Source organism: Canis aureus, chromosome 13 (assembly GCF_053574225.1).
Source record: "Canis aureus isolate CA01 chromosome 13, VMU_Caureus_v.1.0, whole genome shotgun sequence".
Lineage (NCBI taxonomy): Eukaryota > Metazoa > Chordata > Mammalia > Carnivora > Canidae > Canis > Canis aureus.
The window spans coordinates 20,548,996-20,566,358 of record NC_135623.1 but is presented as its reverse complement, the minus strand read 5'-3'; the positions used below and the strand labels follow the sequence as shown (position 1 = coordinate 20,566,358).

General features: G+C 54.2%; 1 long non-coding RNA gene across 6 annotated transcripts in view; it reads left to right on the top strand.

The window, feature by feature from the left end:
• LOC144282039 (uncharacterized) overlaps positions 1-10,878 on the top strand; it is a 29,381-nt gene extending 18,503 nt beyond the window's left edge. For all 6 annotated transcript variants that reach the window (XR_013350406.1, XR_013350407.1, XR_013350408.1 and 3 more), the window contains 2 exons: positions 4,005-4,097; positions 10,333-10,878. This is a non-coding gene — a long non-coding RNA (uncharacterized LOC144282039). The remainder of the gene's footprint in view (positions 1-4,004; positions 4,098-10,332) is intronic.
• Positions 10,879-17,363: the final 6,485 nt, after the last annotated feature.

The following is a 17,363-nucleotide window of genomic DNA, read 5'->3' as shown; positions in this document are numbered from 1 at the left end:
TGGTCTCTCTGTTTCTATTTCTATCTCGCAGGGGCTCCTTGTTTCTGACTCTATCTCTCCATGAGCCTGTGAATCTGTATTTGAGTCTTTGTCTGATTCTGTATCTTTATCTGTATCTGCAACTCTCTCTCTCTGGCTCTTGCTTGTCTCTCTTTGCCTCTGATTTCCTGTCTCTGAATCCTGGTGTTTCTCAGTCTGTGTCTCTCTATCCCTGTCTCCAGGCTTGTCTTTCACACTGGATAAGTCTCTATATGGCTTCAGGAGATCTTTATGGTCAGGTTCAAAGGTCACTGTAGCTCAAGAGCTGAATGGAGAGGGAAAGCTGGCTTGTTCTGAGGCTGGGAGACAGGGTGTCCTGGATGCTCAGTGTTCCCTCTGGGGGAGTTTTGTCCTCCAGAGTTTGCACTTGTACTCAGTCTGAGTCAGGTCAGAGATACTCTGAAAGTTTTCAAAGGCTTAGCCTCCCACTTTAGACTATTTCAAGGGCAGGGCTTTGTCTCTATTCAGACAGGTAGCCAATCTCTCTGTAGGCTCCAGCTTCTCTTTTATGCCGTGAGAATCAGTAGAGATGGCTTTTGGAGTAAACACAAAACAAACAAGCAAAACCCAGGTTCAAATTCTGGAGCTGCTATGAATACACTCCATGATAATGGGTAAGTTATTTGATTTCTCCCAGCCAGGGACATTCTCCTCATCAGTGGGGATACGAACAGTGCCTATCTCTCCAGATTATGGTGAAGATAAAGTGAGATCATGACTAATACACTTGACAGAGCCTGATTCAAGAACTGGAAGTCATTTTTATTGGGTTCCCTCATTTGCTTATAGAGCCCAACAGAAGCATAGGCCCATAGGATCTTGCTGAATGAATACAGATTTTCTCGTTGTTCATTTCCCTACTTTCTTTCTGTTTTTCTCTGTCTCAGTGCTTAGACAGGATGGGTCATAAGAGCCACTTGAGCACCCTCTATGTACTCAGCCTTGATCCTGGCTCTGCAGGCTCTGCAGGTGGCTCTGTAAATCATAATGAGATCCAAATGTGGGGTTTGGCCCAGCAAGTTGGGATGGTCGTTGTGAAGTCTTAGGCTCTGAAAATAGTAAGACACTCTGAAAATTACAATGGGATCTGTAACAGCGATAGGCTCAGACATCAGGGAAGGGATGTGCTCTACAGATGGTAATGGGCTCTGTAAACATTGATGAGTTTGGCATACAATTTCAGGCTCTGCAGATAATGCTAGGCTCTGCAAACAGTAAAGGCTCTGCAGATAATGCTAGGCTCTGCAAACAGTAATGGGCCTGGTGAATAGGAACAGGTTCTGCAAATGGTAATGGGCTTTGCGGATAGTGATGGGAGTGGCAAGTCATGAAAAAACTGAAGACTAGTTCTTACCTGTAGAGAACAAGGGGGAACCTGTGGATACCTAAAGAGCAAGACTCTGTCTCAGTACCACGGACAGCAAGATCCACCCGCTTCCAGGCTCCACTAGGCTCATCTGTCCATTGTTTTCATTGTGTGTTGATGTGTGTTGGGGTCAGGGATGGAGGTGGGGGGTGTCCTGGAGAAGAAATGGGACAAGGAGAGGAATGAGTCTGTGTCTCCACCCTCAAGCCTTCTAGTAGGCTGAGAAGACAGACTTCTAAGATGCCAAATGGAGGGGATTGTGTCTGTATTGACAAATCTGCTCTCAGCCAAGCTATTTGTGAGGTAGAAGATGTCTTTCCACATTAGAGGCTCTCAGAATGCTAAAAGGGTGTTTAAACCATACTGGGCCTCCTGGGGAAACTGAGAAGTCAGCTTTGCAAAGCACATCTTGCCGGCTCCAGCTGACCTTAAATTCTGGCTGGTGCCTGAATAGCTTTGTAGCAATTTAAATTTCTCTGTCTGTCTTTTCCAGGTCTGGCCATATTAACAGATCTGTATGTCAGGGAACATTCATACCTCTCGGAGCACAGGGCCTAGGGAGGGCAAAAGCAAGATTCTGTTCTGGGTAGGCTGTGAGTAACCATGCTGAGGAACCAGTAGGGGTTGAGACTGGCATGGGACGATGACCATGCAGGTGAGACAGCCATGGAGATGGTGGTGGTGGTAATGTGCTAATAGAGGTGGGGAGAGAGTACGGGGGTGTTGATAATGGTGGAGGTGACAGGGAAGTGATGGCGATGGCCAAAAGGTGGCAGTACTGTAGGCAAGGAAGTAAGCCCCAGTGGGAGATAGCTTGGTAGAGAAGCTAAGAATTTGGCCTGCGTTTGACTTCTGGTTCTGACATTTGCTAGCTGTGTGACTATAGGCAAGTTATTTACCTTTTCTCTGCCTCAGTTTCCTTACTATAAGATAGAGATAATAATAATCCCTACTTCATCAAGGGCTAAATGAGTTAACATGTAAAATACTACCCCCCCAAAACACACACACACACACACACACACACACACACACACACACACACACACACCATGTAAAATACTTAGAGCAGGGACACCTGGGTGGTTCAGTTGGTTAAACATCTGGCTTCGGCTCAGGTCAGGGTCCTGGAATCCAGCCCCATGTCAGGCTCCCTGCTTCTCTCTCTTCCTCTACCCCTTCTCCCCATTCATGTGCTCTCTCTTGCTCTGCTCTCTCCCTCAAATAAATAAATAAAATCTTAAAAATAAAATCTTAAAAATAAAATAAAATACTTAGAGCAGCGCCTGGCATAGGGTGAGTACTATGTCAGTGACAGCTGCCGTTGCTCTTAAGGAAGGGGGAGGCAGTAACGATGAGGACGGAGATGGTGGCAGTGATGTTGATAATGGTGAGGGCACGGATGGTAAAAACAACCCTGCAGTTTATAGAGTGCTGACCACGTGCCCTGCTATTGGAAGCACTTTGCATGTAGTAACTTGAATCCTCTTAACCCTATGAGGTGGCTAATAACCCCGTTTAAAAGGTGATAAAACACCTTTAGGCACAGAAGGGTTGAAATACCTGATGGAAGGTACACAGCTGGTAATTGGAGGAGCTCCAGAGCTATGCCCTTGACTCCTTGCTGGCTGGAGACCCTGGCAGACTTGGGGATAGCAAGGGTGAGTGCTGGGGGCGTGGGAAGGATGGTGATGGAGGGAGCTCAGCATTGGTAATGGTGACAACAGAAGTGATGACAGCCCAGCGGGGGTGGGGGTTGGGGGGTGAGGGTGAGGGGGGAGGTGCAGGTGGGGGGGCAGTGAGGTCCTGCTCCAAGAACACCCCCTGGCCAAGCTCCCAGCAGGGCTCAGGGCTCCCAGGCAGCGAGGTGGGATAGGAACCCACAGTTTCAGCCGCTGAGAGGAGAAGGGATGGGCTGGGGCTTTCCATTTCTCCAAGGTCCCGTCCTTCTGGGACTTGGCCTCCTTGGATCCGGATCTGGGAACTACCCAGCCCTCGCTACCTACCCCCTCCCTTCCTGGTCCGGCAGCACTAATGGCAGGGGCGAGCCACCCAGCCCATCCTAGAACTCTCCGGTTTGCGGCTGCGAGGGGGAAGCCTTAATAGAGACTCGGCCTCTGCGCCGCCGCTCTCCGCCCCGCCATCCCGTCCCTATTATCAGCACCATCAGCGGCGGCAAATGACACTCTCGGAATCTTGACTCCAATCTGATGCGTGGTCCCCGGGGCCCCGGAGAGGCGCAGGCCAGCCAGGCTGGGGGGCTGGGGAGGGGCTGCGCGGTAATAGGATGTGGCTGAGGATGGTCTATTAGCAGCACTGCTGATGAGCCCCCTTCCCGGCCCCTGGGCGTCCCCATCCCTGCTCAGCCAGGCACCAAAGAAGCCTGGGGGGCGGGGGGGGGGGGCAGGGGGGTGAGGCGGGAGGCTGCTGGGGGTTTGGCTGGGCCATCTTTAAGCCTGGACACCAGGCTCCCTTGGGAGCTTGTGGGTGGGAAAAGGGAAGTTGGAGAAATAAGGCCACTCAGACAGTGTCTTAGACCATGTGTCTGGGGAGGAGAAGAGTTGGTCTGAAGGTGGATGATCTTTCCCTTTCAACCTAGGAGTGTCCCAGGGCCCAGGGTTTGGAAGGAGCCTCAAGAAGCATCCCATCCAGCCTTCCATCTACAGAATCTTCTTGAACTCTCCCAGGCATGGTAAGCTCAGCATCTTCCCAGCCACCTTGTTGCTTTAGTGCTCCCTTATTTGGGATCCTGATTGGCTTTTCTTGGTACCTGAGGTCCCCTAAGAAGCACTCACCTCACGACCAAGACAACCTCACGGGATTTGGGGACAGAAGATCTGTATCAAGTCTGCTCACCTGGTCCTCACCCCTCTCCATGGCCATAGATCTTCTGGCCTTTGTGTGTTGTGTGTGTGTGTGTGTGTGTGTGTGTGTGTGTGTGTGTAAAGGTTCTAAGAGGCTGGGAGCCCGATGGCTAGACCCGTTCCTGGGCCCCTAAGAGGCAGGGGAGGTAGTGGGCAGAGCCCTGGGAGGGTGCAGGACACCCAAGTCCTAGTCTGGCTTGTCTGCCAGGTGACCATGGGGCAGTTACACTTGCTCACCCAGCCTCCTCCCCCACCTCCACCTTCAAGGGCCCTTCCTGACAAAGGGAAATAATGAACCTGGCTTTTCTTAGGGGGCTGGGCAGATAAATGCTTTGGGAGGCAGAAATCATGAATTTGGCACTGGACAATCTGAGAGCAGAGTCTAATACCCCCTCCACCCGCACATACACAGCACTAAGCAGGTGGAGGAAGATGAGGCTAAGAGCAGAAAGTGAACTTGCCCCCTCACTTCCTTGGGCCTAGCTGTCAGTGTGGGAGGCACCACGAAGGGGTCTTTTCTGCCCTGAGGGTACCTGGCAGGCTAGAAGCCTGAGTACCCCTGCCTCTATCCCAGCTGGACAGGGCTCCCTCTGGGCTTTGAACTGGGAGAGAGAGGCTGAACCCAGCTGAACAAGGATCCCTGGGCCCAGCAGAGGCGGAGGAGTGGGAAGGAGAGGAGCCCAGGTCCTGGCTCACAACCACAGGTCCTCCCCTCCCCCCAGGCCTGGGCTTCCGACCACAGCACTGAGCTCAATCTGTTCTGCCCAGTGCCCCTGCCATGCCCCACAGTCCAGAGGCCACAGACATCCCGGCTGTTTGCCTCTGCTGCGTGCCTGCCCTCAGTGCCCCAGCAGGGGCCTGGCCATCAGTCACAGGGCTGGCTGGACACACGGTTGGATGTGGCCCAGCAGATGGCAGGCGGCAGGGGGCATTTGACTCCTGCTCATGAGCCCTTGGTGGCCTCTTTTCACTCTGCATCTTTCCTGCCCCCTTTGATCTTTCTCAGCTCACCTGTGTCCTCACCTGTACATTGCTCTCCTTTTCTCATCACCTGTGCCCATCTCACCTGTCTTCTCACCTGTGCCCCTCTGATCTGCCCCCCTCTCTCCTCCCTCCTCAGACTCCTCTCCCTGCTCCTCCTCCCCAGTCAGTCACCTCTTCTCTTTGCCATTCTCCTGTTAGTCTCCCTCAGCCCCTTAGGGACCCAAAAGCCAAGATTCAGCCTATGGAACTCCATCTCCCTAACAACTGCTCCTACCTTAGCCAGGCTATTGCCTTCTCCAGGTGGCTGCCAGTGGGAAATTGGGAGCCCAAGCAGGACACGTTTTTTTTTTTTACTCAACCAAGGGAATCCAGAGGTGGGAGGTGAGAGGAAGAGGCCTTGGGTGATTGGGGCCCGGCAGGGAGCTACCGAAGGATCCTGGCTGGGGCGCCCTGGGGAGAGGGCGCAGTTTGGGAGGTCAGACAGCAGGGGGCGCCCAATCCTTGCTCTAGTCTCCGAACCCACCGCGGGAGTCACTCAGAGCTAGAATGATCCAAAGACCTAAGTGTTGAGTACACTGTGGGTGGGAACCCTCAGAAAGGGGCCAGCTTTGTCCTGGTCTGAAGTTGGCCTTGTATTGTTAGCTTTTTAAAGAAACTTGCCTGTTGCTCAGAATAACTACTCTATTTGAAATCCTGCAAGGATTGAACTTGGGGCCTCAGACCTCTGGGGAGAGGGAGGAGGAAGAGGTGCTGGCATTCCTTGGAAAGGGCCATCTCCCTGCCCTCCAGCCCCCTTAGGAGCACTTTCCTCTCATCTACAGGCAGTGTCCTCCCTCCCTGGACTTCACCCCTACATCAGCTGGGGGAGGCAGTAAGCTCACCTCAGGCCCACGGTGTCCCCAACGGACCTGTCTGGTGCTCAGCAGTGCAGAAGCAAGGGAGGGGCTGGAGTGGGTAGACCATCCCTGTGTGGCAGTGCGGCTGTGTCTGTGACATTTTAATATATAATGTGTGCATGTGAGTGCACAGGTGTGTGTGGGAGAGAGAGATTGGAGAGAGAGAGAGAGAGAGAGAGAGAAAGTGAGAAGCACACCAAGGTTCCTTAGGTTCTTTGCTCAGTGAAACCTCTGCCAGGTGCTGTGGTGCATCCCCCCCCCCCCACTCTGTCAAGAACGGCCTGAATCTGGGTGTGGGGTCAAAGCAAGTGTGAGTGACATTGACTCCAGCTGCATGGAGAGGCCTCTTGGGACCTGCACCACCATCCTCTTTGTCCTCACTACCTAAAAGCCCACATAAGTTTAGGAGGGAAGGCCCAGCCTCAGGACTTGAATAATATCATAATAATTATGGCTCTGGGTGGGACAGCATGAAGGGCCTAGAAATGGCTTGGAGAGGACCCAGGCATCTAGAGACAGGGGGTGCCAGAGCAGACTTCCTGAAGGAGGCTCAGCCTGATGGCGAGGGGTCTTTTAGACAGCCCTGGGAGCTGGCAGGCAGGAGGGGTGGGCTGGCACAGTCATTTCAGGACCCAGAGACACCTTTCTAGGCCTCCCATTATGCTGGGAACTGGAACTGAGCTCCTCGGTGTAACACCCCCTCCGCCCTAAGCAGGCCATGGGAGGTTGGTAAATATCGTAATCAGATTAGTGGAGTGGAGGCGGCGGAGGCTATGGTGGGAAAATGTTTCGGGCTGGCCAGGCCCCCACCCCTCTCCTGGGAATGCAGCCCTCTTGCCCTGCCCTGTCCCTCCACGAGGGCCCCAAAGTCACCCTGGCTCTTCAGTGGCCTCTGCTGGCCCCAGGTGATCCCACCTGGCACCTGGCTCTCCCTGGATCTGGTGGAGATTTCGGAGTCCTCGGGAAGAGATGGAGCAGCAGAGAGCCCAGCCCTGCTGACACCCCCTGTCCCAGGGAAGCTGGTCCTCTGGGCTGTTCCCTCAACCAGCAGGGCCCCTGCCCTTTCCTCTGGCCACCACGACGATGTGCTTACCTGTGAGCCTGGGCTGAGGCCAGGATCCCAGGGTGATCTTGGGCTGGAGGGGGTGTCTGGTGGGAGGCGCAGGGGTTCATCAAGGTTGAGTAAGAGTCACTTCCCTCTTCAGTCTTCTCCATGGCCAAGCTGAGGACTGGTCAGACGGAGTGGAATGGGGCAGAGAGCCAGGCACACCGGGTAAATGGCAGGGGCATCAGGTCAGACAGGGGGTTGGGCAGGGCTGGGAGATCTCCGAGGCAGGAGTGGGGTCTCAGGGGAAGAGAGCCAAAGGGCCCTGAGGCTGGGGAATTTGGGGCTGGGGAGGAGAGGTGGAGACATTGGGAGTCCGGGAGGTATTAGGGGACAGGGGATTGGGAGCTAAAGGATTCGAGCCTGGGATGCTGAGAAATGGGATACTGGGAGACTTGGACGCTAAAGTCAAGGAGCCACGTGTTGAGGGACCAGGGTTCCAAGACCTGAAAAGGGGGTCAGGTGTTCGGGGCTGAGGGACAACCCAGTGGAGCTGAGCTGGGACAGAAAAATAGAGGAGCACATTGTCACTGAGAGGGAGAGGAGTCCCCAGGTGGACAGGAGGAAGTGCCGAAGGTCCCAGGCCAGGCCTCCCACATCCCCCCATGGCCAAGCTGTGGCCACTGGGGCAGTGGCGGGCCTTTCCTTTTCGGGCTGTCAGAGCGGGTTAGGCTCCGGGAATTGGTTCCCTGGATCATCTCCTGGGAGCCAGCCCCTCCTGGCAGCTTTGTTTGGCGAAAGCGCAGGGATTAGTGGGGCTGCCCCCACACCACCTCCCAGCCGCCAGCTCCTGGCGCTTTCATCCCTGAAGGTCGCTAAAGCCGCAGTGCTTTGAGATTAGGCCCCACAAAGGGGCCCCTTGTGCTCCAGCCAAGCCTGGGGGGCAGGGAGGGGAGGGGGTCCCAATAACTCGGCCTAGACTGAGCCCCTGAGACAAATCCTTCTCTCCCTCCCTGGAGCATCACGGAAGGTCCCCCTGGCCAAAGGCCGAAGACCCCTCCCATCTCTGCCCCCAGCTCAGAGACTGTCTCCAGTGGACCCTGGCAAGGGGACATTCAGGCCAGTTAGAGGTGACCCCCCCCCCCGCCCCGGCCTCATCAGCTCTGCCAGCATGTCAGCATCCACCTGTGGTCATCTCAGGCTAGAGGTGAAGGGGGTGGAGGGCAAGGAGGGGTGGGGGTACCCAGGGTAAAGGTCAGAGTGAGTCTAGGACCACAGACTGAGAAAGGGCATCTGTCTAACCTGCTATACAGCAGATGGGGAGACCAGCCAGGGCTGGGGAGAGAAAGGGGCTTGTCCTGGGTCATTCCAAGTCGCTGGCAGAGCTGAGGCAGAGATGAGGTGAGCTCCCTCTTTTACCTGGTGTCTGAGCCCAGGTCAGGGGTCAGCAGGTGTTCCTCTGCACTGCTTTGTGCCTCTTGCAGAACAGAGTGATATTTTTAAAATGCGGGGTCCCGCATAAAGTTGCCAGCCATTAATTTTGCCATATGAGGTCCCTGAAGGAAAGTTACCAACTGTTCTCAGCCTCATTTCATAAAAGAAAGGATATCAGAACATCAAAAAAGTTGAAAAGACATCATATCAGAATGGAGAGGATAGAGCTTCATATTGAATAGGTGTAGCTTTTTGCACAATTTCCTCTAAAATTTTTACTTTTTTTTTTTTTATTTTACTTTTCTCTTGTTGTTTGGGCAAACCATCTTAGGACTCCTGGACCAGGTGCACATGGAGAGGGTACCTGCCCCAAGGGGCTGGGGTGTGTCGGGGCCCCAGGCCTGCCTACCTCTCAGTGCCAGGGGCAGGTGGGGGCGCTAGTTGTTTCATGTCTCACCCTGGGGAGGTGGAGCGAAGGGCCAGTGGGACTGGGCTGCTTCTCTGTGCAGTGAGAGCAGGCTTCACCTTGTCCCCCTCATCACCAAGGAGACCTAGGAAGAGGAGGGGGAAGGAGCAGGCCTGACCGCGGGTCGATAGAAGAAAATTTCTTCCTGTCTTCTTGCTCATAAAATGTTTGTGGCCAACATATTGCACAACATTCCCAGAGAGGCCACAAAAGGCAGAGCTGGGCTGGCAGGGTCAAATGGAGCTCATGGAGCCCAGCCTGTCTGCTTAGCCCTCCACCGGGCCTGCCTGAGGTGATGGGGACAGGGAGGGGCCCAGGGGCACTGGGGCACTGGTGGTGGCTATATGGGCTTAGCTTGAGGAACATCAAAGATGCTCGATAAATTCCTTGTGAGAAAGTGTCCACAGGGAGGGATCCGCCAATGAGAGGTAGGAACTGATGGTATCAGCTGAAACTCATGTGGGATTTATAACATACCAGGTACTGTGCTAACTGTGAACTCATGTAACCCTTATGACAACCCTAGGAGGTAAGTGCTATTATTTCCCCATTTTACATACAAGAACACTGAGGCACAGAGGTTGGGTGACTTGCCCACAGTCACACAGCTAGTCTGGCTCCATGGCCATGCTTGGAATTACTGTGCAATTATACTGTTATACTGTGGCCCTGAGCAAGGGTTACCTCTGTGTGTCCACCATCACCTGGCCATGCCTTCCTCACACGGGATGCTCCATGGTTTTCCTGGGGTTTGTTTGGAAGCATCAAGAGATGCTTGCCATTTTGCAGACACTGGGTAGAGTGGAAGCATCCTCTTGCTTAGTTGTGGTAGTTTAAGAAATATGTCCACAGGGATGCCTGGGTGGCCCAGCGGTTGAGAGTTTGCCTTTGGTTCTGGGTATGATCCTGGAGTCCCAGGATCGAGTCCCACACCGAGCTCCCTGCATGGAGCCTGCTTCTCCCTCTGCCTGTGTCTCTGCCTTTCTCTGTGTGTGTGTGTGTTTCTCATGAATAAATAAATAAAATCTTTTTAAAAAAAGAAATAATGTTCCCAGATTCTTTGATACTTCTTCCTTTGAGTGGTGGAGGTTCACTGTCCTCTCCTTGAGTGTGGGTTGGACTCAGTGACTTGCTTACCAAGACTAGAACATAGCGGAAGTGATGGGATATCACTTTTGAGATTAGGTATAAAAGATTACAGCCTCTATTTTGACCTCTCTCGCTCTCTCATATTCCAGCCACCATTTAAGAAGAAAGAAGTCCAGGCTACCTTGCTGAAGAGCCTGCATGGAGGAGAACTGAGGCACCGCAGCTGACAGCCAGCACCAAATGCCAGCCATGCCAAGAAGCCCTCTTGGAAGAGATCCTCCAGCCCCAGTCAAGACTTCAGAGGGTGTAGCCCAACTAATACAACTGCCAGCCACAAGAGATCCCCAGGCCAGAACCAGCTAAGCTGCTCCTGGATTCCTGCCCCTCAGAAACTGTGATATAAGTGTCCTTCGCTTTATTGAGCTTTGCTTTATTTTAGTTTGTCGATACTCTGTTCTTTTTATGAATTGAAGGATTGTGGCAACCCTGCATCAAGCAAGTCTATCAATGCCATTTTTTTCAACAGCATTTGCTCACTTCATGTCTGTGGCACATTTTGGTAATTCTTACAAGATTCCAAATCTTTTTGTTATTATTATATTTCTTAGCGTGGTCTGTGATCAGTGAGTGTGACCTGCTGAAAGCTCAGATGATCATTGGCATTTTTTAGCAATAAAGTATTTTTAATAAGGATATGTACATTGTTTTTTATTTTTTAAAAATTTTATTTATTTATTCATGACAGAGAGAGAGAGAGGCAGAGACACAGGCTGAGGGAGAAGCAGGCTCCACGCAGGGAGCCTGATGTGGGACTTGATCCCAGGTCTCCAGGATCACACCCCGGGCTGAAGGCGGCGCTAAACCGCTGGTCCACTGGGGCTGCCCTATTTTTATGTTTTTAGAAGATTTTATTTATTTATAAATAAACACACAGAGAGAGGCAGAGACATAGGCAGAGGGAGAAGCAGGCTCCCCTCAGGGAGGCTGAGATGCGGGACTTGATCCCAGGACCCTGGGATCATGCCCTGAACCAAAGGCAGATGCTCAACTACTAAGCCACCCAGATGTCCCTGTACATTGTTTTTTAGATATAATGCTATTACTCACTTAACAGACTACAGTATAGTAAAAACATAACTTTTATATGCACCAGGAAACCCAAAATTCATTTGACTTGCTTCATTGAGATATTTGTTCTATTGTGGTGGTCTGGAACTGAACTTGCAAAATATCCCTGAGGTGTGCCTGTAAATTGTTTGTTTTAAGCCACCTAAGTTTAGGAGTCCTCTGTTATGCAATGACGGAGAATTGATACATTTGGCCAATCTCATGGTCTGGAATCTCCCCATTAGAGCTTCACCTATGGTTGGGTTAAGTCCCTGTCTCCTCCATGTCTCCCCCCCCAATCCTGAGATAAGTAACAACTGCTAATGCCGATTTGCTGAATCAGTTAATAGTCCCAGGATGGTTAGGTGATGCCATTCTGGAAATGGCATGTGGCCACTTAATCATTCTGAACCCACCCAGGCCGGGGGTGGTCACCAATGAGCAGTTTTGACAGAATTATGTGACTTTACAGCTTTCTCATACAGTGGCTTCCAGACCCCCCAGCCTCACCCCCCACTTTAGTTGACAGCAAAGGTCCAGGGCAGTCATGGGGATGAAGCCCTGGGGAGAGCTGGATTGACTGGAGTCGGGCCCAGATTCCACAGATCCCATCTCGGGCTCTGACACTCCTGGTCTCTTTCCATTCCTCGCCCAGTAGTGGCCACAGCTGCATTCATGAGACCCACTGCCCCCCTTCAGCATCTTCCAACCTCTTTTCAGAGTCCCCATTCTCGGCTGGCCACCGACCCTGAGTCACCAGCTAGCGTGATGTGATCGTGCACATCTCAGGGCCATGGTGCACATATGTGAGTGTAAGATGTGAGGTGGGAAACATTTGTATGTAGACATATGCACTGGTGGCTTTCGTGAAGCATGCATTTGTGCACATGTGCATTTGATTTGGGTTTCTGGGTGGAAAGGAATGTGTATGCTCTTGTACTTCTGTGCGTACCTGGGAGAGTGTGTGTATACATACCTGAGGATCCGAGGATCTGCACGATGGCTTTATAGGGGCCTGTGCGCTTCAGTCAGTGTGTCTGTGCAACTGGGATGTGTGGCTGTGTGTCTGGCTTTCCCGGGCCAGGTACCAGCACTAGAAGTGCCTGGACTGCGGTCCTTAAAGGGTTAAGGGAAACAGGAGCCGCCATAACTCTTAATCATAGCTTTGCAAGCTTAGCCAGTGCCCCTGTTGAAAAATGTTTCAAAAAGCAAAATAAATGATCTTTTAGTTACAGAAGTATTGATTTTGCCCACATCTAGTAATAAAGAGCAAGTCACCTGTAGCTAAAACTCTTGTAAAATATATTTTATACTCTAATAGTCTGCAGATAGAGTCACCCGCTGAGCACAGATGACAAATCTCCCCAGCGCGGCCTGCGCCCCCCATATTTCACGTCAGGGACGCAGTGGTGGCGCAGGCAGCGACATAGCTGGGTCTCCCTGCGGGTGAAGACACGGCCTAGTTGGCTACAGGAAAAGAAGAAAGTCAGGTTCCTGGCACATGGTCCATTCCCCTGCCCCCACCTGAGCACTCAGCATCAACCTGGGTCATGGTAGAGGTTCAAGACCTCCTGTCCTTCAGAGAGAGTGCCCCTCCTCTATCCAAACCCCTTAGAAGGGGCGCCACCCCCCCCCCCCAGCTCTCAGAGCCTGGCCACATCTCTCCTCTCCGTATTACCCAGCTACAGAGGCTGACAGTGTGGAAATGTTGAGGATCTAGGAGAAGAGTCAACAATGGGGTGGGGGCTCCTTCCTGGTTTGAAGCCAGCTACCCTAGGTATGCACTGACATGTCCACACATTTGCCACTTGCTGCCCACCCCCAGGCCTCCATGTACACTCAAAAAGACACACTTAGCCCCCAATGCATACATATATCCAGAGGGACACACCTGACATCCCCCCACCTGCACAAGTATACACCACTTGGCTTTATCGGTACAAGACACACACACCCAGCAGCTCACCTAGGACACATCTAGTCCCTTCATGGGGATCTGCCATATGTCTAAAGAACCACACCCACCCTACCCAGAGGATTTTTAAAAAGGAAGATTTCTGTCTGAAATGACCAAATAGTCACTTTGCTTTTGGGGCCTGAATATGTGGCATGCTCTTCTCTCATTATCTTTTATACATAGATAAATCTGGCCAAACACACCTCCTTTCATTTATAGCTCTCCCCACCCCTCCCTGCAGGTGGGAGAGGAGTTGCTTAAGAAGGGTGCCCAGATCTCCTCGCCTCCTTTACTTCCAGAGGGGGTGCATCCAGAGATGAAGCCGAGGCCTGGGAGGCCACACACCTGGTTCCAGTCCCTCTTCTGCACTGACCTGCTGTGTGGCCCTGAATTTCTCTGAGCCTCTGTTTGGATAGGGACCAACATTTTCCTCTGGCATTTATGGCCTCCCCTCAGAGAAAGGCCACATAACTCACCATCAAGGTCCCTTACCAAGGTATTATTGGAGAAGTCAGAGTGCCCTCCCACCTCCACAGTTAACCAGCTGCCTTGGCCTGCCCGGATCCCCACAGTTAGGTTACCTGAGGGCAAAAGTGGTGGGAGGAAATTCAAAAGCAGGGTAGGGGAGACCCCTTTCCTCCCAAAGCTGGTAATTAATAGGGTTTTCCAATCCCTGATGGCAGGGGGATAGGTACAGGGGGTGAGGAGGGCAGAGAGAAGTGGGGGGGACCCTCTGGGAGTAAGAAGGTGGGAGTTAATTCAGGTAGTGTTGAGAATAAGGCTGAGACACGGTGGGAAGGGGCAGAAGCCCGTGGGGGGTTGGGGGGACGGCTGGGGACGTGGGGGAAGTGGGTAGGAAGGGGGGGGACAGGTAGGGACCCCCAGCTAGGGGAGGCAGGAGCGCGGGCAGCCAGCAGGGTGAGTGCGTGTTGCGGGGGGCTGACTTTGGGGTGGTCGGAGGGCCGGGAATTCGCAGGGGCATCCGAGCGGCGAGGGGCAGTGGGCATCGGAGGGAGGGGACGCAGGTAGCCGCCCGCGCAGGGCTGGAGCTGGGGGGAGGGCTCTTTAAGCGGCGGCCGCGCTAATAACCTGTCCAGGAGATGGCTCGTGGCAAATTGCTTTGTTAGTCTTGTCAGCGCGGCCGGGGCCGCCGTCAGCGCGCGCCATGGATCAAGATGATGAATCGCCGCGGACCGCGCAGATGCGGGCGGCCCGCGGCCCTGCCCGGGGGTGGGGGCGGGGACGGGGACGGGGGCGGGGGGGGGCGGGGGGCCGGGGTGGGGGGGCGGAGGGGGGGCCGCGGGGGGCCGGGCCGCCGCCTTCGACTCTCGAATAGGCTCTAAGCCGCCCGCCACCGCCACTGCCCCGGGGATCGCCGGCCGTGGGGCGCGGGGGGCGGGTGGCCGGTGCCCGCCACGCGGAGCCAGGACTGGGGGCCCGACTCGCGCCTCATAGGGATGCGGGGGACAGTGGGGTTCCGCGAAGGAGCCGGGAGGGGAACGGCCGCAAGTCTGCGGGGCGAGCCTCTTCCATGGGGCCGGGGTTCGCCGCTCGAGGGTCTGGGGCGCCCACCGAGCGGCCTCTTGGGGCGTCTGCCCCCTTCCCTCTGGCGCTGTGAGTGGCCGAGGAGGCCAGAGTCCTCCTTGAGGGTGCATGTGGGGGCGGCGGGGCAGGGGTTGGTGCGGCATCGCTGCTCTAAACTGGGCCCAGAGCTGGGATTTTGGGGAACCTCGGACCCTCACTTCCCAGATCTTTCTGCACAGGTGGCTGGGACCCCGTGGTCTCAGAGTCTCCAGGCCTAGCAGCACCCGGTTTTCTCCCAGGTCCCCAGTTAACCCATCCCTGCGCACCCACTGCCTGGGTCCAGTTTAGAAGCATCTGCCCCAACAGGCCTCGCAGCCCGCACAGGCACAGTGCGCATTCACATACCGTGTATTTAAGCCTGCACGCACGTTATGCACAAATATAGGAGTACATACATGTAACTCCCATGCCCGAAACTCTCAGGGTAATGAATGCACACAAACATACTAGCGCATCCCGAAATGCACTGCTTCCCCCACTCCCAGCCCCAGCAACCCAGGAAAATCTTTTGGGGGCGGGTCCCCAGCCAGTCTGGGGACGCCTTCCTTTTAAGCCCTTTGAAGGTGTCAGCCACAGCCCCGGGGGGCGGGGAGGGTGGGAGGTTCCAGGGGCTGGCAGGGGAGAGAAGTCCTGAATCATTTCTACTTCTTAGCTCCTGTCTAGATGGTGGCACCTTTGGAATCATTTTGTTAAATCAGTAAAACCCACCCACCTTGTGGCTTGCCAAGCTCCGCATCACCCCAAGCCTTCCTAAAGGACACCTTCCCTCTGCCTCTCCTCTCTCATTTTCCTCTCTTTCTGTCCCAGCCTGTGCCAGAGATTTTGTTCACCTCCCCCCCCCTTCCCCGCCCCCCAGTCCTGTAAGAATCTACAATCAGCCTGGGGCCTAAACACTGTGTGGTGCAATGTCTCTGGAAGTACACGGGGGTGAGAATATACAGTGATGACCCCCATGCCGCTGTGCCCTTCTGTGAGGCCTGGTGTCCCTGCAGGGTAGTGGAGGATTCTCCAGGTGCCCGGGAACTCCAGTCTGTGGAGGCCCAGTGTGTACCATGAGGCTTGAGGCATACTGGCCACCCAGCCACCACCTCCAGACCTCTGGGACTGAGACAGCTGGAACAGGCCGAGGCCTGGGATAAGAGGGGTTTCTCCAGCCAGGCTCAGAGTCTGTGTGGCAGACAAGTTCCCCTCAAAGAGCAGGTGCCACCTGGGTGGCTCAGCGGTTTAGTGCCACCTTTAGCCCAGGATATGACCCTGGAGACCCTGGATCGAGTCCTGCATCAGGTTCCCTGCATGGAACCTGCTTTTCCCTCTGCTTGTGTCTCTGCCTCTCTCTCTGTTTCTCTCATGAATGAATAAATAAAATCTTAAAAAAAAAAAGAGCAGGTGCCTAGTTGGGCCCTATCCCCCATCATCTGCTCCCCCTGCTCCCCCTCTGCTCACTAGCAGAAACTGCACTATTTTCAACAGCCCTGCTCTGCAAGTCTGGGCCTGGTAAACCCTGACTGGGTTGGCGTCCCCACCCTTGCAGTCTGCCCCACCCGGCAGCCCCCTGTCCTCTCTGGGATGGGAACTAGGGAGAGATGGGTTAGAGTTGGGTCTCTGGGCAAAGAAAGATGAAGCCCCTTCCTGCTGGGAAGGGAGTCTCAACTGAAGCCAAGCTTCCTCTTGGGGGGAGCACCCTCAGCGCACCCTCCCCTGGTACCGCCAAGTAGAGATGGTTTGGGGCAGGGAGGGATTCCACATCTGTGCTTCCATGGAAGGGGCTTCGGTGACCCCACCTCCATTTGTGCATCTCTAAATGGGATGCTCCATATGTGCACCTGTATCGAGGTTTCTGTGTGATTGAATAACCGTGTGCGTGTGCAGGGGTTACAGTTTTCTCCAGGGTGGTCTGTGCACATGTGTGTGGAGGGCAGCCAGGTGGGGGCGCAATGTCCTCCCACCATTTCTCCTGCTTGTGAAGCCCCTGGCCAAAGTCTGGATAATTTAAGCCAAAGAGACAGGCTTCGTTCCCCTTCCCTCCCTTCCCTCCTGCTCCCTCCCCTCCCTCACAGGGCTGGATCCCTGAAGGGAAATTAAAAGGTTATTTAAAGCCCCCGCCTCCACCTTTCTTGTCCCTTTAAATGGAGCCTAAACGGTTTTGCTTTGGCAGAAGAAATCTTTTCTGGAGCTTTGGTGTGGGGGTGGGGGATCCTGGTGGGAGAGAAGGGTCTAAGCGGCCTAATCCTCTTACCGCCCCCTCCTCTCCCCTCCCTTCTGAGGCCCACCACTCCCTGCTCACCCCCCTCGAGGCGCTCAGCCTGTAACTCTGCCTGGGGATCAATCCTCAAATCTGTCCATGGCCCCTCTGCCCTGCCCAGGCCAAAATTCCTGACCTCCTCGACCCAGGCCCGGACAGTCAAATCTCCGGGCAGCATCACCCAGCCACCATCCTCCACCTCTCATGCCTTTGCCCCCAAGTAAACAGCCCAGCTCCTGGGAGCTTCACTTACCAGAGGGAATGCCAGAGCCAGGGTCCAGTTGCTCCGG